Below are 24,078 nucleotides of genomic sequence, written 5' to 3' on the forward strand. Positions count from 1 at the left end.
TGGAAGCAGAATCCCGCCCTATGGCTAGGCCCATGGGGAGTGTGCAGCGGGAGGCATTTACCTGCATTCCAGTGCTGCCTCCCTCCCTCAAAGCTGGGCTCCCGGGCAGGGACGAGTCCATTCAGGAGCAGGCTGGCCCACATCGCCACCCTCCAGGTCTCCAATTAAACCGTTTCAAACTACAAGGAACCACTGAGGGCGTGTCTGGGAAAGTGGTTTGTGTGGCAGCAGCAGAGTCCTGCAGCGCTGGCTTCATTCCACCGCACAAGAGCGGTGGGGGCTCGAACCAAGAACTCCAGCCTGTCCCTCACAGGCCTCTGGTTCAGAGCAGCCCCCGCTGGCCCTCTCGCTGAGCCCGGAGAGGAGGAAACACAGTGCCTACGTACTCCCGCATGGTAAATAACCGCTGGAGCTCCTAGCAGGGCAGAGAGCTGCAGTCGTTCAGCAGGGCCCTTGCTAGTCCGTGGAGCATTCCCAGAGTGGGACGCTGGTTGCTTCTGAGCGGGGAGTGACCTGGATTTCATGGGCTGTAAATAACACCAGCGGGAAATCTGCTCTGGAACAGGCGGGGGTGGGGTCTAGTGCCGTGTGGAGAGACAGAGAGCGTGTGCGTGTGAATGCTAAAGAATGAGAAAAATGCCAACTCCCAAGAACAGCAGCGTTGCTCCAGTCCTCTCTGCATTTACAAACATTTCCTATTGTGGAACACCCCCCCGCACACACACCTTTCTGCTCACTCTACTCGCTGCAGTGTCTCTCCCTTCGCCTGACAACTTCAGCTGAATTGGTAAAACTAGAAGCACAAAACAGGGATAGCAGGATTCAGGGTACCAAACTCCCCCAGACCTCTTTGAAAGCCCTAAGCCTAGGGTGACCAGGTGTCCGGTTTTCGACCCTGGTGGCTCTGGTCAGCACCACCGACTGGGCTGTTAAAGGTCCGGTCAGCGGCACTAAGTCGGACTAGTCCCTGCCTGTCCTGGGGCACCACGCTGCGCCCCGGAAGCGGCCACCAGGTCCGGCTCCTAGGCAGAGGGGTCACGGTGCTCTGTGCACTGCTCCCACACCGAGCACCGGGTCCGCACTGGGAAACCGGCCAATGGGAGCTGGGGGGGTGGGGAGAGTGCCTGCAGCCAGCAAGAGCAGCGCACGGAGCCTCCTGCTCCCCCCACCCCGCTTAATAGCATCGGACCTGCCAGCTGCTTCTGGGGCGCGCACAACGCGGTGTCAGGACAGGCAGGCAGCCTGCCTTAGCCCGCCTTCGCCGCTGACTGGGAGCTGCCTCAGGTAAGCCCGCGTCCCAACTCCAAGCCCCTGCCCCAGCCCTGAGACTCCCTCACAACCTGGAGCCCCCTCCTGCACCCCAAAGGCCTCGTCCCCAGCTCCAGGGCGGGGCCTCAGGAAGGGGCAGGGCTAGGGTGTTCAGTTTTGTGCCATGAGAAAGTTGGCAACCCTCCCTAAACCTCAGCATCCATCTACTCCACAACAATGGAGTCCAGGGCCTGCACCACAGTTCTCCCCTGAGCCAGGTACAACATGGTTCTAGTTTGTAGTGTAGGTTCCAGTCTCTGGCACCGGCAGGTCTTGTCACCTTCTGAAGGCACTTGCTCAGGTTTGGAACACGGTTGAAACCCCTTCTCCTCTATCTAATGGAGCTGGGTTTGTAACGTGGCCGGGGGATAACAGAATGGTGACCAAGTCCCCTTGAATCTCTTGTTATGGGTCCTAAATCAGTGCAAGTCTGATTAACTGAAAACACACTGAGCAGGGGACTGAATATGCTCAGCTAATCAAGGTAGTTTTCATTGCAACTGAGACAGCTCAGAGGCCATTGTTTCAGGTAACCGAGAGCTCAGGGACAACTGACACTCAGCTAAGCAAGGTCACACTGCACCTTTCGGTTTTAAAATAAAGTAAAAATCCCCTTGGAACATTTTAAACGAACTGAAGGTGCCACTTTAAATCCTCTGTCTGTCAATAAAGCCGTGCAGCTGGAACCCTCAACAATGACAACGAAAATTTTGCCTGAGTAAAGATGGCAGGATTGCCCCAAAAAAGAAATGAAGAGGTTAAACAAGGGCCCAGGGCATCCCAGCAGGAGACTGACTGGGGCTTTGGGACTGGTTCTGATCTCAGGTACGTAGGTGTAAATCTAGAGTAAGTCAATTGGCTTTTAACGCAACCACTTCCGGATTTACCCCTTGTGACTCTGACTGGGATCTGGCACTTCATCCTAGAGCTGGACAGGAGACGTTTTTGGTCCTATGAAAAAAAATGACAAATATTTTCAGGCTTTTGTCAAAAAACTAAAAAATTTCTGAGGAAAACCAAAATCCTTCAGTTGCCAAAAACCTGAACAAATAAAGTAAAAAAATACAGCAACATTAAAAAAATGCTCATAGAAATCATAGGGTTAGAAGGGACCACAAGGGTTTCTGTTTTTCTATTAACCGCCCCTAAACATTGACTGAAAGTGGAGATTTCCCACAGACATTTCTGTTTGGACAACAAAGCCAATTTTCACAGACAAAAGCATTTAACATAAAATTGTGACCAGCTCTACTGCCCTCATTAAGGAAATTTGTGCCGTTGTCACGACAGCCTTGGAATCACACCAGGGACGCCCCCAAATGCAGACAGACAAGCACAAAGGGGCTCCTCACACTGACGCAGCTCAGTTTGGTATGTGACGGGGAGGGGGAAGCTGCCCAGCTATGCACCTATGCAGCACGGCCACCGTACAGCTTTGCAACGTGGTAGGCATAGCAGTGGGGCTCTGCCCACGCGAATTTCCTTAATGCAGACAGGGCCTCTGATGGCTCAGAGAATTCATTCACCGCTCTGGGCTGGGTTTACCCTATTAAACAACAACCAAGCCCCCCCGCAACCTTGGAATCTGCCAGATCAAGAGATATTCTCGAGACCCAGACGACAACCGTATCACTCGATGAGCTGCCCACGATTCCTCCTGCCACTAAAAGCTCAGGGACTGGTGCCCAGCAAAGCGTGTGGGATATTCAAAAGGCAACATGCACCATGTAAAGGTACAGTCAGTAGGTGGAGAATTCACTCTGGAGGATGTGAGAGGAAAGTCCCCATCAGTCCTAACAAAGTTTTCGGGGCTGAGGGGGAGGGAGCTGTTTGCAGCCCTGTTATTCTAACGAATTAACAAGCAGCCGCTTGGATCGCAGGACCCGGCGCAGCAGCCCGCTCTGCTGTATTCATTGTGCTGTGCGGGCCAATGACAACCCGTCTCTGGGAATTTACAAACACTGGACAGAGCCCCAAGGGAGGGAATTAACACATTTGAACCACTCAACCTGCAACTAACAAAGCCCAAAGGCTAATACAGGGAAAGAATAGGCAAGGCTTGGGGGTGTGGAGGGGGTGTGCGGAATGGAGGGTAGGGGGGCGGCAAACAGAGCGATGAAGCCACATGCCTTATAGGATGGATTATTGATCCTGTTAGAAACCCGCACAGATTTCCTGTGTCAAATGAGAGCAAGCTTTTCTCGAGTAGCTCTTTCACCTGTCACACGGTGTTGTGCCAAAATCTTTTATTCTGGTGGGAGGGTGGGTGGTAGAAGACAAGGGTTTATACATAACCGAATTCACTATTAATACTGCAGTAGCTCCTAGAGGTTTCAAGTCTGGGACTCAGAGCCCCATTGAGCGAGCTGCTGCACACACATGCAATGAAGGGACAGTGCCCCTGCTCCAAAGCATGAACACGCTGAGTCCCTTTCAACACTCGGGCTCTTTTAAACCAGGGCAGCTACAGCCAGTGCAAACAGAAACATGGGACCTGCCAGACGGGATCAAACCCCAGGTCCATCTAGTCCCGTATCCTGTCTCCCACAGTGGGCAGCACCAGAGGCTTCAGAGGAAAGTGTAAGAACTGGGCAGGATGCAAATGTGGGATATTCTGCCCCCTACATTAGGGCTCATTCTGCTCCCTAATCAGGAGACATTGGTTTAAGCCCTGAAGCAGGAGAGTCAATATCCCTTCTGCAAAATGGGTTGTTATTAATGATGGTAACTCTGGATTTCCCTCAATAGCCATATTAATGTCCAGTCCATCTTGGAATCTTGTTACGTTCTGGTCCCCAGTGACCTCCTGCAGCAGTGAGTTCCACAGTCTAATTCCAAGTGTGAAAACATACTGGATTTAATCCATTCTGAATTTCTTCACCTTTTAAATTTCATGGAGTGTCTCCTTCAGCTTGTATTACAGGACAGGGAGAACAGAAGCTCCAGCCCAGTTAGCATTCGATACGTTTCTGTCACACCCCCTGCTATCTGACTCCTAAGGTAAGCAATTCATGACACTGGCACAAGATGGAGCCACTTGCACTAATGCACTCACGTTAATTAGACTGGTGCTAATTTCCCTAGCCTAAACAAGCTCCAAGTCTACATGGATAAATACATCCCTGGCGTAAGTCCCTTAGATATCACACAGTAATGCCCGGATATATTATGGCCATGGATGCAACAGGCAATGGTGCTGCACAAGGGTTAGATCAGAGAGAGGGGGATGAAGGAGTCTGTGTCACTGAAAATGTTTCTGATAATTTCAAATTCAATTCTTTGCTCTGCTGCTGACTTCCCATGTGACCCTGGGCAAGCTGCTTAGTCTCTGTGCCCCACATGTGCCAGGGGGATAACAGCCTGGCCCTGGGCCACAGGGGGGTTGTGAAGAGAAGCACATTAAAGACTGTGAGGCACTCAGGTACCGTGATGATGGGGGCCAGACAAGTATTCTAGCTAGAGAAATTGTGTTTTACTCATCGTGCGGTAGCGCCATGGACCAAGGACCCAGCCTCTGACTAGGGCCCCACTGCTCGGCACCGTACAACCCCAGAGCTTGGTCTGCCCAGGTGGGTCAGAGCAGCGTCTCCTGAGTGTTTGAAAACTGAGCCCCCCCTTCAGGAAAATGAAAACAATCCCCCCCGACACGCCGGTAAATGTTAACTCACCTCAGCTCATGGATCCTCCATGTCCCCCAGTGAATCCTTTGTGCCCACCCCAGGGGGGCGTGCCGCACACTGAGAAATGCTGGGACATATGGCTGGCTTGGGGCCTAGATCCTGCCAGGTGCTAGAGACCAGGACTCCTTCCAACTCCAGGGGATGTTGAGGGCACTTGTCACCTCAGCGGTTCAGGCCCCGGTAGTGTCACCTGCGGCCTCTCCCATCAGCAGCCTTGCAGAGTGTAATGAGTTCCCTCTGGGAGGTGTTGGGCCTCTCCAAGATCCCTTGGTTCCCCACCAGCCTTCTGACTATCTTTCTTTTCTGCAGGCCACCCTGGCTGCCTGAAAAGCCGGGATCCCCGCAGCACTCCATTCGCAAATGGCTTTTCCATGCCATTCACTAGAATCATCTCCTTTTGAATTTACACACCAGTTACTGTTTGAGGATCTCCAAGCTGTTTTTCCACTCCCATTTTACAGACTGGGGAAACTGAGGCACATAATTTTCCAGATGTACTCAGCACTCCCATTGCTCCTCATTAGGCATCAAAAGAAGTGGCCAGATTTTTCATGAGAGCTCTGTGCATTGGGGGGCTGAGCTTTTGTGAAAATCTGGCCCAAAGTATTGCAATGTCATTCATGAACACTGGGTATTTGGTGCTGTCAAGTGTTCAAAAAATCATTGGTCAGATCCCAAATGAGATTTTTTTTTTTAAAATCAGTGGTTCTTCTGAGACGCTTTCAGGTTTCTGTGCCTTTAGGATGTATTTGTTTCTCATTTTCAAGCTTTTCTCTCTCATTTTCAAGCTTTTCTCTGCAACTACAAGAGCTAGAAACTTTTGTTAAAAATGAAAATTGAGATTCTAATGCAATCTCCTGATTTCAACAGTTGGGGCTTTAAGCAAAGCCATTAAATATTGCAAGACTCGCGATGAAATCAAGTTGGTAGCGCTGCGTACTTGGAAACCAAGCTCTTTAGAAAATCTGACCACAAGTCACACAGAGCATGAAGAATCATGACTCCTTGAGCTTCCCAACACTTAACGCTCTTCCTTGCTATGGGGTATCTTAGAGCATAGAACGGTCTCTACAAGACCCTTTGAGCTTTCCTCTCTCACCCCACACCCACCCACATGCTGTTTACGGCTTCTGCCTTCACTTCAGCACTAGAACGGGCTCGATTTCAAAACGGCGGCACTTCATTCTCGGCTTGCGTTCTGCTAAGCTTGGAGCTCTGCATTGCATCAATATAACTGTTACTGTCCATGAGCAGCAGAGGCAGGAACGGGACCCAGGAGTTCCAGCTGCCAGCCCGGTGCCCCCACCGGTAAATGTAAAATCGTCCTTTTAGACTGTATGTTCTTTGGAGCAGGGACTGTCATTTACCACACATTTGTGCAGCTCCCCGCATTATGGGGCAAACCCGATCAAGGATTCTAGGTACTACTATAGTCCACTTACCCTAGGGTTTTATACTGCACCCTAACACTGATGTAAGACAATAAATACCCCCCTTTTCTAGTGGAATAGGCGGTATTCCCCCAAAACAGACCACGACTGGGGCTCACTGCAGCTTGTGCTGCAAACTGCACGCATGAATGCTGAGATTTCTGTATCGGGAAAAGGTAACGTTTGCCAGTAGTAGCACCAGCTGCCTTCCCCTTCCTTTGCTGTGGGCTTCCATGAGAATATACAGTGCAGCACCAGCAAAGCCTCTGTTCTGACTCCAAACTCCAGACCTTACACCACACAAATATAGGTGAGACAACCTCCTCTGACTCACGCACTTCCCCATAGGGCCACAGCAGCCTCCCTTTCCCAGTGCCATGTCTATACCGCACCCCACAGTGCCCTGCAGGGCTGCGCAGCTCCGTCCAACTGGCAAGATGCTATTGATTGGGCCAGAGCTATTCTAGTCTCCCAGAGCTAATCTTAAGGCAGAAATAATTAATTTTCCTCTCTTTTCAGCAGCTGCTCATTAAAAAATAATCACCTTGTAAGAGGAGGATGCGAATAGCCCAAGGTCAGATACATAATCACATTATTTCTGGAAAACATACCCAGCACACACAGAATAACCACCAGCTACCAGGCCACAGCCCGGTTACATTACTGTAAATCCAACTAACTTCCACGGAGTTACTCCGGATTTACACCAGTGAAATTAAGAGATGAATCTTGCCCCATGGCTCATGCTGCTCAGGGCACAGGTTATGATGATGCCAAGCAGATTATGCGCAAACTAGCCTCCTGCCACCAATACAGAGCCTGGGGCATTACCACGCTCGCTGTACCTCACGGCATGGACAACCAGAAGGAAACTAGCCTCTATATATAAAACACCATTCTCCTGGGGATGACACCAAATGATAGGGCTTCCCCTGCAGGACAGGCAAAGATGGTCGTGTGGCTAAAGTAACAAGGTTGGGAGTGAGGACTCCTGGTTCGACACCCATCTCTGCTGCAGACTCAGTGCATGATCTTGGGTGGGCACTTTTGTCTCTTCACTCTACCTGTGGAATTCCTGCTCACTGGACCCTGCCCCACCTCTGCTCAGTTCATACCATTCCCACATGCCTCAGAAACGTGCACCAATGCAAAGGATTCTGGGACACATTTGGGCACGAAAAGGTCGATGAACAAGCACCAACAGGGAAACCTCAACGTGGCCGGGGAAGTGATACTGGAAGGGGATGGTAAGCTGGGAGTGGAGAGATGCCGAATCTGACCTTCTAGGCATCAGGAGAACGTGGCGTTGGCGATGCTAATGGTAAGCCCACGCAGCAATCATGGGGCTTGGATGTCACTGCAGCTCGTGTAGACACACATGAGCTAGCTTTAACCTCGCCGGCTGGGTACTGGAGCCAGGGGAGCAGGAACTTCGGCGTGGGCATGGGCCACTGAGTAATTGCTCGGGCAGCCAGCCCACACTGAAGCTCACACTGCTGTGGTTTCGCTGCTCCGGCCCCCAAGCCTGCTCGATTAAAGCTTGCTCAGGTGGGTCTTGCAGCACAGACACACCCTGGGACACAGGGACACTTGAACAAAACAGATGGAGAACGTCCCACTGCCAGGACAAGATGCTGGACCCCGGCCCATCTCCTCTCCTGCCCGTAGCCAGGGAGGTCAGGAGGGAGACAGAGGGAGCATCGCTGGTGAATCTGCTGCCTGACGCACAGTGTGCTGATCTCATTAATGGCTTGGAGCTCTTGGACTGATGGAGTTCCTCCCGCTGCTACAGTCCCCCGTCACACGGTCCTGCTGAGGTCACTAGTAGTTGCAGGGGGGAGAAAAAGAGACTGTAATCTGCTAGCTTTCCTTCTGGTCTGACTGGGAAAACCCCCCTCCAGACTCCGACCTTCCCCCACCCAGGCCCTAGATCCGCACTCCCCAACCCTTTGAATGTGCAATCTGAGACCCATACCCACCTTTGACAACCAGGCTCCCAGGACCCTGGAAGAGGTGCCAGGCGTGTTACATCCACACGAAGAGCCATGATCCTTACACATTGCCCTGCGACACAGACAGCCTACGCTCCGCTTGCACAGCTCCCATTTCCAGCTCATCTGGAGGTCGGTGAAGACTTCAGCACGGGCCAAGCAGGCTTAACCAGGCACATGGGGTTTTATCACACCAGAACCATCCTGGTCAGACCTTGTCCAGGAGAGCTGATGCCACCACCTCTGCTCCTTAGCAGGCTGCCCCGGTCATCACCGATTAGCTAAACTTATTTAAAATGCAGCCAGATGAGTAGAGCAGGCCCAGATCCAAACTTTCCTAACGTTCAGAGGTATTTGGAGCCACAGATCTTCCCTAGATCATCTCTCTGCAATTTAATAGCCCCGGCGCCTTCTCCCAACACCCTTTCTATATTCCACGCCTTGATTTGAGTCTGGACTGAGCCTCTCATAGCAACAGCCCCCTCTTTGGATGATGCTAAGGCCTGAGCATCTAATGTCTTCTCAGGTGACTAGAAATCCATCCAGGGAGTAAAGTTCCCCCATTCCATGTCATTTACTCACCTTGGACATCAGGGCTCTGGCCCAGACAGGTTCCCAGGAGAGGTATCAGGGAGGGAGAGAGAGATGACATCAAGGGTGGTTCTATCCTCCCCGTTCGCCATGTGATAAACGAGCATGAAGAGGTTTAGCAAAGTTCAACCTATTCATGAGCCCCTGTGGCATGTTATTTTAGCAGATTTATGGCTGTAATGCGCGGCCAATTCAGCGCTCCCAGGGAGGAGGGAAGAGCGGGGGAGCCCGGGGGATGCTGCAGGGAAGACGGGGGAGCAGCGCAGAGGGGAAGCAGGGGAGTGACGCTGCTGAGCGGAGCTGAGCACATCCCAGGGGGAGGATACTGCGCTATAAGAATGTGCACTGACCAGGGCTCCCTGCAGTTCCCCCACCCCCTTCTCTGTCGCTTCCAGTTTTTATTTTTTATTCTGATTTATTATATTTTATTCTCTCCCTTTCCAATGAAAAGCGCACCCAGCCTCTGGTTCTGGTTTCAAGGGTTTCATTGTTTTTATTTCCCAAGTGCTGGTACTGGGCCCCTTCAGGCCACAGCTCAGCTCCTGGAAGGTCAGGGCCCAGTTCCATCCGCACCCCCGAGACTGGAAGCCTTTCCCTCCTTACCGCCCACAGAGAGCCCCACTGGTGTGGCGCTCAGTCTGCCAGACCTTCCCGAGGCTCCAAAAGGAGAAGCATGAGTCTCACTGTTCTGTCGAACGCACGGGGCCACTCACACCATGTCCGAGGGGAAGGAGTTCTCAGGCTCCTACCCCATTCCTCACCACTGCAGACTGCGACCCCAGCCGCCGAGTGTGCAGTGCTTGCTCCACTCCACTTCCATTCCCTTGGGACACCACTCCATCCTTACGACACTCTGCCCCGCCAGAGCCGGCCTACATTGCCCTCCGCTTAATTGCATCCCCTGGCTCCTGGTCATACAACCCCACATATCCTCCCTCCATGATGTTCATGCCTCAGCCTCCCATCTTGGCTTGGCAGGCTCCCCAAAGACCTCTTGCTCTAAAAGCAGGGAGCCGCTAGCTCTTGAGCAAATGGAGTCGCTCTGCTAACTGGCAGTAGCCACCTCTGCATTGGCCACTGGAAGGGTGTAGGTCACACACCCTTCCAGGGCTTCCTGACAGTTTTCACCCCCACCCCAACCTTAACCAAGCTAAATGCATTCAGTAATTGCCGTTTCCATGGGAGATGTCCTTTCTCCCAACCATTATGTTTTTGGTGTTCTTCCCAAATCCCCCCCACTTTGGAGTCTATCATTCCGGTCCTGCGCGGCCTAGACCAGAAAGCAGAGAGTTCCATTCAGCACCTTCTCACCAACAGGGGATGCTCGGCAAATCTGAAATCGTTCCCGCTGTTTCCCTTCGTAAGGTGCTTTGAGATCCAGAAATGACACAGGCAGTACGTGTTGTGTTATTACACATGCACGCACCTGTGGATGAGTGATAAACACAGTGCAATGCCCCCCACCCCAACACTTGACTCGCGCAGAGTTTGAACCCAGGGAACTCTGGGGCTAAATGCATAAGGTTCTAATGCTTGAACTAAGCCATAGTAGACTCTGATTCTCTTACACAGACCAGCCCCCAAAGAGAGACCCGTATTCTTTTAGTAGGGGATGCCAGAGCAAGCGTGGGGCACCTGGATCCCGCTGCACTATGCGATGGCAAGCACAACCCAGCAAAGCACAAAGCCTCTTTGTTTACCTCCAACATGAGAAATGCGGAACAACATGAACATTTTTGCATCGTTCCAAGTGGTAGTTTGGCATTTTCCCATCTGCTCGGTTTGTTACGTTTAATGCTGATGTCACAGTACACGGGGGGCCTGATTCTCCCTGTACCGTTTACACCCGTGGGTGTCAACATTCCTCATGGGGTCAGTGATGACACAAGGTACAGGGCAACAGAAGATTGGGCCCCTTATTTACGAGGCAGAGAATCAAGCCCAGAGCAACGTAACCCAGCTCTGACATAGCAGGACATTCCCAGCCCGAATTGCAATGAGGCACAAGACTGCCGAGATCTGAGCTGCCCATTGGCTGACAGAGATCCTCTGAGCAGAGCGGTGTGACTCGCAGGCCATCACCTTCAAAACACACACAACCTCTGCAATCTCCAGTACACAGCCCAGGTTAGGAGCGCATCACCCCTGGCCTTTCATTACACATTTCTGCAACCATTAGTCCTGGTGCCATCAATTACTCCTCCGTTATCCCACTCACCAAAGCATCAGGAGTCTAGCCAGCAGTCAAGGACTGCATAGATTCCCTCCCCCCACCCCACCCCCAACTTATCTGTCAATTGTCATTCTGTGTCTGCATAGCGTCCAATGAATCTCTAGCCTTTACCACTATGTATAGACGCATCCTCCCCCGACACAGGCACTGCTGCCCACTTTGCACCCCCATCCTTTCAATTCTCCTTTTCTATGCAAGGATTTTTTAACACACACATAAAAGACTTTTGCGAAGACACAAGCAGCTAAAACCAACACATTCCGATCCAACTCTGCACTATGAACGGGGCATCACCACGGTAGGGCTTTATCATTCACTCAATCAGGTTTAATCACGTCCATTTCCTATACCTCTTTACAATGGAAATCGCTTCCCTCTTCCCATCAATGCTGTACAGTTGCTCCCATCTCATCCTGCTCGCTAAGGAATCGGGATTCTAGCATGCCGTTGAGTACTTTGCTCATGACGGCTGTGAGCTCCGGGATGCAGCCCTCTCCACTCCGTCATTGTAGGGTGGGTTGCCTATGCTAGCTAGGTTGGTAGCACTTGGTTTGTCATTAAAGAGAGCTGCACAGTGCATGGGGTACATGGAGTTTACAAACAGACCTATCATGAAAAAGGTCAGACAGAGCAGGGGGTAGGCTTACGAACCCATCATGGTCCCTTTAAGGCCAGAAATCAATCACATACCTTTTTACCACAGGCTCACTGGCTAAATCTCTTTTTTCCTTTAAAAGGCTCAGCGTTAGAACCCAGGATGAGAGCCCAGAAGACAGCTATCCCTGCCTGGCAAGAACCCCACCCCCAAAAGAAGGAAACCAGCTGAAGAGTCCACTTGGGCAGGCAGGTTATCGAGGTCTATATTGTTCAGCTTACGAGGAAACGCGGCCACGAACAGAACAGTCCAAGTAGCTGAAGGCAGCTGCATCCCAGCAACAGATTAAATAATTTGGCAGCTAACAGACTGTTTTTCAGAGACTTTTTTTTTTTTTTTTGCGAGGGGGGAGCCTGCAAATACTGTTTAGTGGGTCATTCCTTGGGCTGAGAGTTGGGACACTTAGGTTCCAGTCCCAGCTCTACTACTGACTTGCTGGGTGACCTTGGGCCTTTCCCCTCTCTGTGCCTCTGTTTCTCCTCTTACCCCTTGTCTATTTACATTGCAAGGGCTGTCGCTTACTAGGAGCCTACCTGGGCTAGCATAAAAGGTGGGTTTTTCAGAATTGATTAACTAGCACATCGTCAACGGCTAGTTGTATTTAGCACGGGCTTAGTTGTGCTAAAGTACAACTTACCTTGTTGACATGAGAATCTTAGACATGACAGCTCACCCGGTCTTTATAAACCCTCCCCTTTTATCTGAGTAAAGCAAAACCCACTGTGTTTGTACAGCACCTTGCACAAAGGGCTCCAGTCTCAGCTGGGGCCTCTGCTAGGATGTCAACTCTTTATGGAAGCCACTATCTTTTTGTTCCCCAATACAAACAATACTAGGCACTGCCATAATTTAATAATAAGACGTGTGTCAATATTTAGTTCCATTATCTGGTTACTTAAGGGAATGGCTGTATTTTTTTTATTTTTTTGCTGTGGGGGAGGGTGGGAGCGGAAGAAGGGAGACAATATTTAAATTTGTGTCTCTTCCTGATCTAGCCTATAATTCAGCAGTGTTTGTTAGGCCTTGGATGGGTTTATTAGGATCCCCATAAAGATCAGGAGTTTCTGATAAGCAACACAGGGCTGGCACTATTGGAGGAAAAATTGTTCTGTACAGTTTAACGAACATTAACTACAGCTGAGGACAGGCCCCAAGGCCACGTGGAGGACTTTACAACACCCTTGTTACACAGCAAAATAAACTCTGAAGCTTGGAGCTGGCTGTAACTTTAAAGCCCTGTTAAGGGGGATGGGAGGGGAAAAGGGGTCAGATCCTCAGCTGGGTAAACAAGCATAGATTCATTGACTTCAACAGTGTGAGGCTGAGTTACAACAGTGGAGGGTCTGACCAGGGTCTCTCATCACCATGCTGACTACTGAGGAAGGTTTGATGATCAACACTTGAAATGATGAGCTGGAACAATGTGGACTTCTAGTAAAATCCTCCAAAAATGGAGATCCGACCCTGCAATTCACGTTCTCGCCCCCCACACGCATAAGGGGACTCATGCTTTGCTGTGCCAGGTTTGCAGTCCAATCCAGCTTTCACCTCTGCCGCATTCCATCAGCTCCCCTGACCCGTACCCCGTGCAATCGCACACAGAGGGTGGAAGTGGAAGCTGTTAGAACGCCAGAAAGATCTGGCAGAATTGCTGATCTTTCAGCCTAACAGATACTGGGCCCTAAGAAACACTGCGTACCATCTACAGTACCCCAGCACTCAGATCGGCCTTTCACTGCGTGTTGGGGTGTGGGGATTCCTTAGAACTACAGAACTGAGAATGAGAAGAGAAAAATTCACAATCATCTAATCAGTCTTCTTCAGTATGGTGGGAGATAGCCCAGAAATCTCTCTCTGTGTTTTAGGTACTTCGCTGGCCCACATCACCGTAGCAGCTGAGTACCTCACAAATCTTTAATGCATTTATCCTCCCCATGCCCCTGTGCCATTATCCCCACTGCACAGATGGGGAACTGAGACTAAGGGACTGGCCCAAAGCCACATCAGCAGCCTGTGCCAAAAATACTTCGGTGAGGCGCTGCAGGATGGAGCGTTGGCGATTCAGCGCGATTCCCCAGCTGAATGAAACTCTCCGTTCAACTTGCTGCTGCAGCCAAAGCACGAAGAGTCAGGGCGCGTCACGCAAGGGATGGCGATCGTGACAGAAGCTGTTATAATGTCACTATGTAAATCAGAGATTGGCTCCATCCGGAACGTTGTGTTCCAACGGATGGAAAGGACACCGCAGAACTGAGGGGGCCAGAGAAGGGTGATGAGAATGATAAGGGGCTTGGAAAGACTCTCTTCTGAAGAGACAGGGATTGTTACCTTAGAGGGGAAACCAGTGGGGACAGGACACAACACTGAAGGGCTAGAGAAGGCAGATCAGGAGCTTCTGTCCAACCTGCCTCCCAACACGAGCACACGGGGACATCCAATTAAATCCACCGGAAATACTTCCTCACGCAACTGGGAACTCTCTGCTGTGCCATGTGGTTGAGCCAAGAACTTAGCAGGATTCAAAGGGGGACCGAACATTTCTGGATAACGTGAACGCCCAGAGTTATCATGGTTCAGGCTAATGTAAATTTTGGATGAGAAATTAAACTTCAGGCTTCCAGGTTCAAACCAATCTCTAGTTAAAGGGTGGAGGAGACCTAAAGTTGGACAGATTATCCCACTGCTGCCTAAGGCAGGGTTTCATGCATCTTCCGCTGAAGCATCTGGAGGCCAAGTGCTTTGGGAATCTGGCCGTTACCTGTTCTGTGCCTCAGTTCCCTGCCTTAAAATCAACCCACTGCTGGGCAGGCAGCCTGGGGTGCAGGGCAGGTGCAATATCACTGGGACGACTCACTGCAGAGAGCCCGAGGAAGCTACTTCCGTATACAAAGGCACATCTAGGCCAGCAAAGCTAGAGTTCTCAACAGAATTACCCTCAGCGAGAACATGGCCTGGCGGACAGGGCACCAGGAGACAGCAGACCCGGACTCTATTCCAGGCTCTTCCACTGACTCGCTGTGCGGACTTGGGCCAGTCACTTTGCCTCTGTTTGCCCTCCCACCCTTTGTCTGTCTTGCCTATCTAGAATGCAAGCTGTCAGGGACAGGGACTTATTCTACGTCTGTGCAGCATGAGGCGGCTTGGATCTCAGCTGGGGCCTCTGCGCTACAAGGACACGAATATTTCAGTTAGTAACACATCAAGCCACGAACACGGTCCCTGATCCTGAGAGAAGATGAGCATCCACCGCACCCATCGAAGTAAATGGAAGCAGTGGGTGCTCAGCGCCACTCCGACTCAAGCCCGAGCAGCAGCAGCAAGGAAAGCCATTGAGAACTCGCAGCAGACATGCTTTCCAAAGCACAAAGATCCACACGAGACAAAGTCCGTGCTCCCCCTGCCTTTCCCGGACATGGCCTGTTTGCCCACACTCAATATTTACACTGAAGAGAATTTGGTTTTAGAGTCCCTTCATTCCCAGGGAGGGTGGGGGACGGACATGGGACTTTTCTCCAGACCGCAAAGAGTGAAATCGGTCCTGCGGGCGTTCCTTTCACACACACAGCATGCAAAGCTGCCTCTGTCTTAACTCCCCGTCCACTCCCTCTGAGCATCTAGCAACAGCTTCTCCTCTGTCTTTTCCCACAATATCCCCATTGTTGATGCAAGAGTCTCCTCCTCAGCAGATCCCGTCCTATGGAGAATGCCCCCCATATCTCCGCTGCATCTACGCACTGTGGAGCTCAGCCAGTTATCTGAGTGCGGCAGCAGGAGGGTCTGAACATTGGACTTTCACACAAGAATAGCCAGAGTTGCAACAGCTAATATTGACAAACATCTTAGACGAGATATTAAACCTCGTGCTTCAGGGTTTAAGCCGATCTCTAACTGCTAGAGACCGAACGCATGGGGGCAGATGACCCCACATCTGCCTGCTGTGGGTTTCTGGCACCTTCCTCTGAAGCAGCTGGTGCAGCGCACACGGGTCTCAGCTGAGCTGAGTCTGACCCAGTCCTGTGTTCCTCGTAGTCCACTGCAGAGACACTGGATACAAGAGCCGGCAGCAGGACCAGGCTGGTATCCTCGATGGGCCCAGCACTGGGGGGGGGAGAACCCTGGGCTAAGGAGGAGACACTGATAAGATGTTGGGCCCAGCTTGCGCAGAACAGCATGAACACCAGCCACGAGAAGAGGAAAGTTGAAGACAAATCGCCACCTGGTTCCCAGCCCACTGAACCCTCCTCAGGCCAAGAGGAGCCATGTCATCTGTTCCCCCCCACCCCTTGGAGGGTCGGTTTTGAGTGGCTGCCTAAGCCGGATGCTGGGAGCATGCTCTGTGCGGATGGAGAGCTGAGTGATTTCAGCAACAAGCTCCTATTGCATGTAATACAGGGGCCAAAGTGATGATCCTTGAAAAGCTTGTAACTTGGCCAAATCTGAAAGGACCTTCCTGAGGAGAACCCCAGACCAACGTCCCTGTCACATTTCCAAGTCCCCGCTGCAAACTAGGGAATCATTAGAGCTTTTCAAAAATATGGATGAGACGTGACAGGCAGGCTTAATAAGTGGGTGGCTACAGGCTCCTTCTCTGGATACAGGCTCCCCGGGCCGCCCTGCCTTGCCATTGAAGAATCCCAGCTCAAATGACACTTCCCCACCCCCAGTTGTGGATTAGGACATTTTCTCCCCCTAACAACTCTATTTCCCTCAAGTTGAGGGAGAAGGAACAACAGAGGTTTGTAAAGCCCTAAAGCTCTGGAAACCAGAAACATCTGGCATAGGAACAAGCCGGGTTTGACCAAGTGCTATACCACAGAAGTCTGCAGCGGATCGTTTCTGCCCTCAGTAGCAGTGTATCGGAACTGCAGTTTTATTGTATTATTGATGCAATCAGGGATCTTGTTGCCTCCAACCCAAAGACTGAACACTGAACCAAGCTCCTCAAGAGAAGCTCTAATACAAGTCGCATCCCAATCAGGATTTCACCAACATTGCGATCTGTTATTCTGAGGCTTCTAATAGAAACTCACTAATTATTACATCCCAGAAAGCACCCTCAGTCGTGTGTAATACACACACACCCATCCATACACACATGTACGTACTGTGGTGTCAGAAAAGGATACAAACACACACAGTAAATGGGCAGATGGTTAAGACTCATTGTAGGAATGGATAAAAGGGAAACGATATAAAAAAATCCCAGAGCCTAGATAACCCTTGCTTACTACACTACAGAGGTGCCTGGCGGCCTTCTCTTATGTTTTCATCACGAGGTATCAGCACAGCGCTGGACTGGAGAAGTCATGTTGCTGACACACTCTTGTCTTCCCCAAATAAGTCCCAGTGTGTTTGCTGGCCTGCTACAAGGTGCCGTAAATAACAACACCTGAGCTGCACTTCACCAAGCAAACAACAGAAGGGCATTTTGTGATGCATCATTCTACATAGGAGATTTTCAAACGTTTTTGCTCACTTACCAGATAGTTTGCAAAATCTGCAGTGGCTCTCCCAATCATTACTGTGAATATGCAAGGCCCAGCTCTACAGGTCGGTCTTTAGAGCAGTTTCTATGCCCACCCCCACCAGGGTTTCTGAGCAACTGACAAACACATGAACCTATTCCAGGTAGGGATGTATTGGTCTCTCTCTTTAACAGAAAGAAAACTGAGGCACAGAAAAATTAAGGGCCCAATTTTCAAGCGAGCTCAGATCCCACCTAAGTGAAGTGGTGTGATAAGAGTCCCAAGCTGGTGCCTTCACCGCAAGAAACAATACCTGCTTCAGTTATTATCTTGGACTAAGTTACAGGAGATGGGAATTTCTAGGCAGGAAATGTGAAGTGGGGTACAGGAGAATGAAGTAGTAGGGTCTGGGGCAGTAATCTGTAACTGCTGAAAACCAGCCGTGGTGTCTTTCACATGTGAAGAAAGTTGACGGCGGGTGTTTCAATATAAATCTTACTTTAGTTTCAAAGACAGTAATATTTCAGCATATTACAGGACAAGCTGATTGTACGCTGCCTGGGGATGGTGAACTGCCACGCATGCCTGTGGGGCTCTACAAATGACAACTGTAATGAGTCAAGCTATCGCAAAACAACTGGATTGCGAGTGAGACACACTGTGCACATCTTCATGTATCCAGAGACTTGCACAGACAATGGATTGCAGGCCACATCCTTGCAAGTTGCCTTTATCCTCTGCAGATTTTTTCTTCGTTCTGATCCACCTTTGCTATTTTAAGACTTAGTACAGACTTTGCAGCCAAACACCTTGTTGAGACTTTTTGTTTACTTCTACTTCAAGGAAATCAATCAGTAGCAGTATTTATACCTAATGGCCATCACAGGGGCCAAAGTGAACCACCCAAACCCATTTTTAGGCTCCTAAAATAAACAGCCCTGATTGTCGGATGGTACTGAGCTCAGTAGGAGCAGAGTGTAAAAAGAGGGTTATAGTCACAAGTTGGAGCCTTCAAGCTACTTACTGAGGAGCCTAAATGTGGATTTAGGAGCCCAAATTGAGGTCTCCACTTTTGAAACCCTTGGTCTCCATGTGCATACGTATTTCAGCCAGGGTAAACCTGAAAAATATCATTAGCATCGCCTCCGAGCAAAACTCCCGGACGTAGAGAGGTCAGAGGAAGACAGCTCTTGAACTACACGCATCATGAAAGCAGTTTCTTGACTAAACGGTGGGAATCTAGCCCATGAATTTGTGCTATTTCTCACCAGGGTCTCTGCTAAATCAAAACAGTTTGGTTATTTCCAAATATTCTGTAGGGCTTGTTTGGGGATTTTTAGTGCTAATCACATGTTTTAATTTGCTTATTCTCTTCCAGCTGGTGACATGGAAGAAGCTATATGTCTGCAGAAATGGGAAATGAACTTTCTTCGGAAACAAGACAAAAGAAAGATGGAGAGAGAGAGAGGTTGTTCCTGTTTTACAGAACCCTTGTCAAACTGGCACCACGGTGCGGTCTGATTGCCTCAAATTGAAGATGCTATTAAACCCTCACTCAGAGGTCTGAAAGAAGCAAAAAGATTGGGGAGAGGGGAGAAAACACCAGCTCCAGATAAGCAATTGTTAACATGATCCATATGGTACACAACTTGCCTTTCTGTTTAACCAAAATGATAATGGCAAAAGGAAAGAATGCAGAGGGTCTTCTAAAGGAGAATGGAGGCAGAACAAAGGCTGCTAGCTAAACCGTTCCCTGGAGCTGAGTTAAAAGAAAACTAATTGTGAGAGAGGAACAGCAGCTTTCTGCTCCTTCATGGCTTAAGCCACACCAAAAACCCACCCCAGGATCTATGTCTCCTTTGCTAAATCGGATCTCATGCATTTTTATAATAAAAACAATGGGCGTTTTTAAGGAACTTTTGACAGAAACTCCAGATATCAGCAGCAAAAAGCTAATAAGTATTAACATAGGGCATTTTCATCATCAATAATTAGCGTTCACAAAACCATCAGTGGTGAAAACGGGCACAGCTCCTTTGACTTCTGTAAAGTTTCACCCTCTTACATCAGTGCGGACTTCAGGCCTGCATGTTTACATTATTTCAGGATTCTAAGGATTTTCAAAGGATACAATACAATATGTGCCAGTCATTAACCCAAAAAGCCCTCAACAAGAAAATTTCCATACACTCCTGTTAACCAGATCTAAAACAAATGTTTAACTCCATGGCATCTCTACCCTGCCAAAATGTTTAATTCAGAAAAACCTCTGAGAACAAACACCCACATAAATTACACATTGGCACCCACACAAAACAAAATTCTACCCACTCCCCCCTCCAACTCTCGGTCAACATTTGACGAGCACATAAAGAGCGATCCATAAAAACTGAAGGCCAGCAATCGGCCTGACAATGTGGAAAGATTTGAAGGAAACTGGCAAGGTTCTTCCATAATACAAATGCATACAATCAATAATTCAATTATAGAGCCAAACCTAGTTATTTTAATCATTTTCTTCACCAAAACTGTACTGCTTAAAATAACCTTCTTCAATTAACTACATTAAGTGTTGGGGGATTTTTTTGTTCTAAATTTAGTTGAGCACATTTGTATCCTTCCAATCTGGGCTAAAAATTGAGATATTATTTATTATTTAGAATTCATATCTCACATGCCAAAGCAAAATTATTACTCCCATAAGTCAATACACAAGATCTGCAGAAGATCCAAGAAATTGACCATTTATTTAAATATATACATATATATACACACCATTTTTTGTGAGACATTCTTTTTTTAAACTTATTGTTTAATAAACCACTGTAAAATAAAATAATTGTCGTCTTCTTGTAGCAGGAAAAGGAACAAAAACCAGTAAGAATCAAAGACAACTATTCCTGGCTTTAAAAAAATACTGTATTGAAATTTAATTCTACAAAATGTTAATAGGCCAGTGCTGTCCCATGCCTGCCTGATTAGCTTGGCAATTAAAGGCAGGGCATATGTGTTGTTGTTCTTAGAAGGTACGTGATCTTCTGCTCTACCCAATAAACACATTTATAGCATGCTCCAGAACCCATTCACTCCCCGTACACATGTACATACTAACAGGAGTCATGCATGGGCATTGACATGAATACATACCCCTGAGGCCATGGGGGGAAGGGGAGAGGGAATGTTCTGAGCAGAGATTCAGCTATAACAGTCCATGATCAGAGCCCTGTGGGGGAGCTAGGGTTACTTGGCACACATGTGAGAGCAGCAGGTACGTTTCTGTACAATCCATACACAGTTCTGCTATCAACACAACCGCTAACCAACCAACCAAACATTCTTTAGGCTCCTACTCCCCACACCATCAGGCCTCCATGGATACTGGCTCCCACAGAGCCTAATCCTGATTTAGACCCTTTCCCTCTTCTGTCAATTGGCCACCCTTCTACTCACCACTGAGTACAAGCCAGGGCATCTGAAGGCCTATGAAACACACAAAAACACCGGCCAGTGGAGGAAGATCCTGCAATTTTTGCTGCACTGAAGCTCAGAATATTTGGGATCAGGGGTGCTGGAGAAATTCGTATGGCGGGGGTGCTGAGAGCCACGGAACCAAACTGTAAACCCTGCATACAATGGAAACCACATCAAGCCAGGGGCGTGTAGCATCACCCAAGACCCGGAGCGCCAGCACCTATGTTTGGGATGAAGGGGAATGTGTGGCCAGCACTTCTTTTCGCTCACCCCACAGCACAGCTCCAACATGCATTTATATATAGTTCAGCCAGGTAGTTGGTGAAAGATACCAGACTCCTTGGCAGCCCACTGCTTTGGGATCTGCTGCTTCGACTCCCTTTGCATGGAGGTACCAAACGCAAACACGCTGGTTTTTGGATCTTTATCCACACTGGTGACAGCCAGGTGACAATTAATAACCGGAATACCGGCACTGCCAGCCTGACCACATCCATGTCCATGTAGCCAAGCACCTTGGCTTTGCCAGGGGCCAGCACCATGGCCTTCAGAGGACGGTACAGGGAACTGAGGTTTACTCTTCCTTTCCAACTTTGTTGGCATTACCTACTATAACTCTAGATAGTCCTGATATCCAGATAAATCTCCAGTCCCTTTCTGAATCTTGCTACTTTTTGGCCTCAGAGACTTCATGAAGCAATAAGTTCCAGGTGCTAATTATCTTTATTAACATTAATTTTCTTAAGTATCTTTTGGACAAGAACGTAAACATCAAAACTCTTCCTGCCCTGTGTAGACATTAAAGATCCCATTAGCACTTTTAGGGGTTTGTCTCCCGATGTGTTTATGTAATCCCGCTCCTCCCACAGGGGCTGAAGAGCAAGCCCTGTGCACCAGTCTCACAGATGCCCTTCACCCCAGAGGTGGCTGCGTTTCTGTAGCCCCGCGACCATGAGATAACAGATGCTACAGAAATGTCAGACAATATTCTTCGCACCCAGTCCTGTCGGAGCACGGTGAATGGTCAGTGAGATTCGGCAGACAGCTAACCCCCTCCCCCCCGCCAGGGTACTAGAAGGAAATGCATGTGAAGTACATTATGCACCCCGCACCCCTTGCAGCCTCGGAGGCAGCTGGGCCTTCAGTGACAGTGGCCAGGCTAATGGAACGTATAATATATAGTCATCCCCACCCCCAAAGAATCCATCGGGGGTTGGGGGGGCAACCCCTTTAGTTACCGGGGGGTGCCGATGAGATGCTCTCGGTGAAGAGATCACTCTGCCAGAACCAACATCCAACACGCTCGCGAATTCTGACCTCTGGTCCAGCGCAAGCCATGGCCCCAAAGACCCCGGCTCCAAACCTGACACATCTCCTCATCTACCATGCGCCCAGACCCTGCACCCCCCTGCCGCAACACACACTCAGCTCCTGCCGGCCCTCTGCCTCCAACACAACGCCAGCCCCTACACACAGCCCCCGCCCAAGCTCTCCCCTCCTTGGGCAGCCTCCACCTCTCCAGCCAGGCACTGTGACCCTGTGCGCCCGGGCCCTCCTCTGCAGCCCCATGCAGCTGCCCTGAACACCCCCGTCCCTTTGCACGCCCAGGCTTGTGCAACCTGCACCCTGAGCCTGAGCAATTCCCCCCACAGCCCTGTGCACTCCCCCCTGGAGACCTCTCCCAACCCTCCCATCCCGGAGCTACGCTGGCTCCATGCAACCCCCCCCCCCCCCACACACACCCCAGTGCATCCTGCACCCTGAGCCTGAGCAATTCCCCCCACAGCCCTGTGCACTCCCCCCTGGAGACCCCTCCCAACCCTCCCATCCCGGAGCTACGCTGGCTCCATGCAACCCCCCCCCCCCACACACACACCCCAGTGCATCCTGCACCCTGAGCCTGAGCAATTCCCCCCACAGCCCTGTGCACTCCCCCCTGGAGACCCCTCCCAACCCTCCCATCCCGGAGCTACGCTGGCTCCATGCAACCCCCCCCCCCCACACACACACACACCCAGTGCATCCTGCACCCTGGCTGCTGCAACCCTCCGCAATGCGCGTCCCTCCCATTCACACCCTGACCGCCGTGCAAGCCCCCAAACCTCACACCCGCCCCACTCGCTCCCCGGACCTGTGCGACCCCCCCATCCACACCCTGACAGTGTGTAACCCCTGCTTGTGCAAGCCCTAGAGTGCATCTAACCCCCGACCCCACCCTGAACCCCCCGACCCCACCCTGAACCCCCCGGCCCCCGTGCGCCCCCCGACCCTCCCCCTGCGGGCCCCGGCCCGGTGCCAGGGGCGGCCACTCACCTCCTCATTCCGGCTTCACCCCTATCGGAGCCCGGCGCAGGCACCGAATCCGCGGGCCCGGGGGGCGGCGGGCGGCGGTGCGGGGCTGGGCATCCTGCGGCCGCCGGGACAATGCGGGGCCAGCTGCGGCGGCTGCTCCGGCCAGGAGCTGCGGGGCTGGGCTGGGCTGGGCTGGGGCAGCTCGGGGGAGGGGGGGGGGCGCAGCCTGCTCAGTGCTGCCCCCTCCCTGCCCTGCCCCGGGCTCTGCCTCCTCCTCCCCCCGCAAGCCCCCTCCCCAGGGATCCCCCCCGCTGCCCCCGCAAGCCCCCTCCCCAGGGATCGCCCCCGCAAGCCCCCTCCCCAGGGATCCCCCCTCTGCCCCCTCCTCCCAGGGTCCTCCCCCCACAGCTCAGGGCCCCCTGCGACACTGGACCAGCCCCCTATTCCCCCCCGCGCTCCCGCCCCCGCCCCCAGCCAGCCGGGGGCTGGGGGGAGTGACCAATGGGCCGCGAGTCGCTGCCTCTTGCCTGGCTCAGCTCGTCAGCTGTGGCCTCCCGGCCCAGGGGCTGCCTGGCGAGAAGAGCTGAGATCAGCCAGAGCACAAAGCGGGGGGTTGGGCACCCCCAAGTCCCTGGAAATCCCTCCGGCCAGCCACTTCCAGCGGCTCATCCCTGTGATCTGGTTCTTCCCCCCCTTTCCTGGGGCGGGGGAGCCCTACGTTTCTGGGTTAACACAACTGGGGGGGGGGCACGCTCTCTGGTGCCCAGGGAGACGCCCCAGAACACACCCCAAAGGCTGGAACAATGTGGGGGTGCTGAGACCAAGCTGGAAACCCTGTCTCTGGGTGAGACCATGCCAAGCCAGGGGGCGCGGCAGCACCCCAAGTGCCAGGACCTATGGCTCAAAACCTGCCCCCCGTGGAGTTTGGGCCGAACTCAGGCACCCAGCCCGGGAGCCAATGG

General features: G+C 51.1%; 1 long non-coding RNA gene across 1 annotated transcript; it reads left to right on the top strand.

Annotated features, from left to right (window-relative positions):
• The first annotated feature begins 2,803 nt into the window (after window positions 1-2,803).
• LOC140900675 (uncharacterized) lies at window positions 2,804-12,161 on the top strand. Its single transcript, XR_012155692.1, has 3 exons — window positions 2,804-3,041; window positions 4,220-4,308; window positions 11,971-12,161. It is a non-coding gene; the product is annotated as an uncharacterized lncRNA (long non-coding RNA).
• The last annotated feature ends 11,917 nt before the right edge of the window (window positions 12,162-24,078 follow it).

The sequence above is a fragment of the Lepidochelys kempii genome, chromosome 20 (genome assembly GCF_965140265.1).
Source record: "Lepidochelys kempii isolate rLepKem1 chromosome 20, rLepKem1.hap2, whole genome shotgun sequence".
NCBI classification, from domain to species: domain Eukaryota; kingdom Metazoa; phylum Chordata; order Testudines; family Cheloniidae; genus Lepidochelys; species Lepidochelys kempii.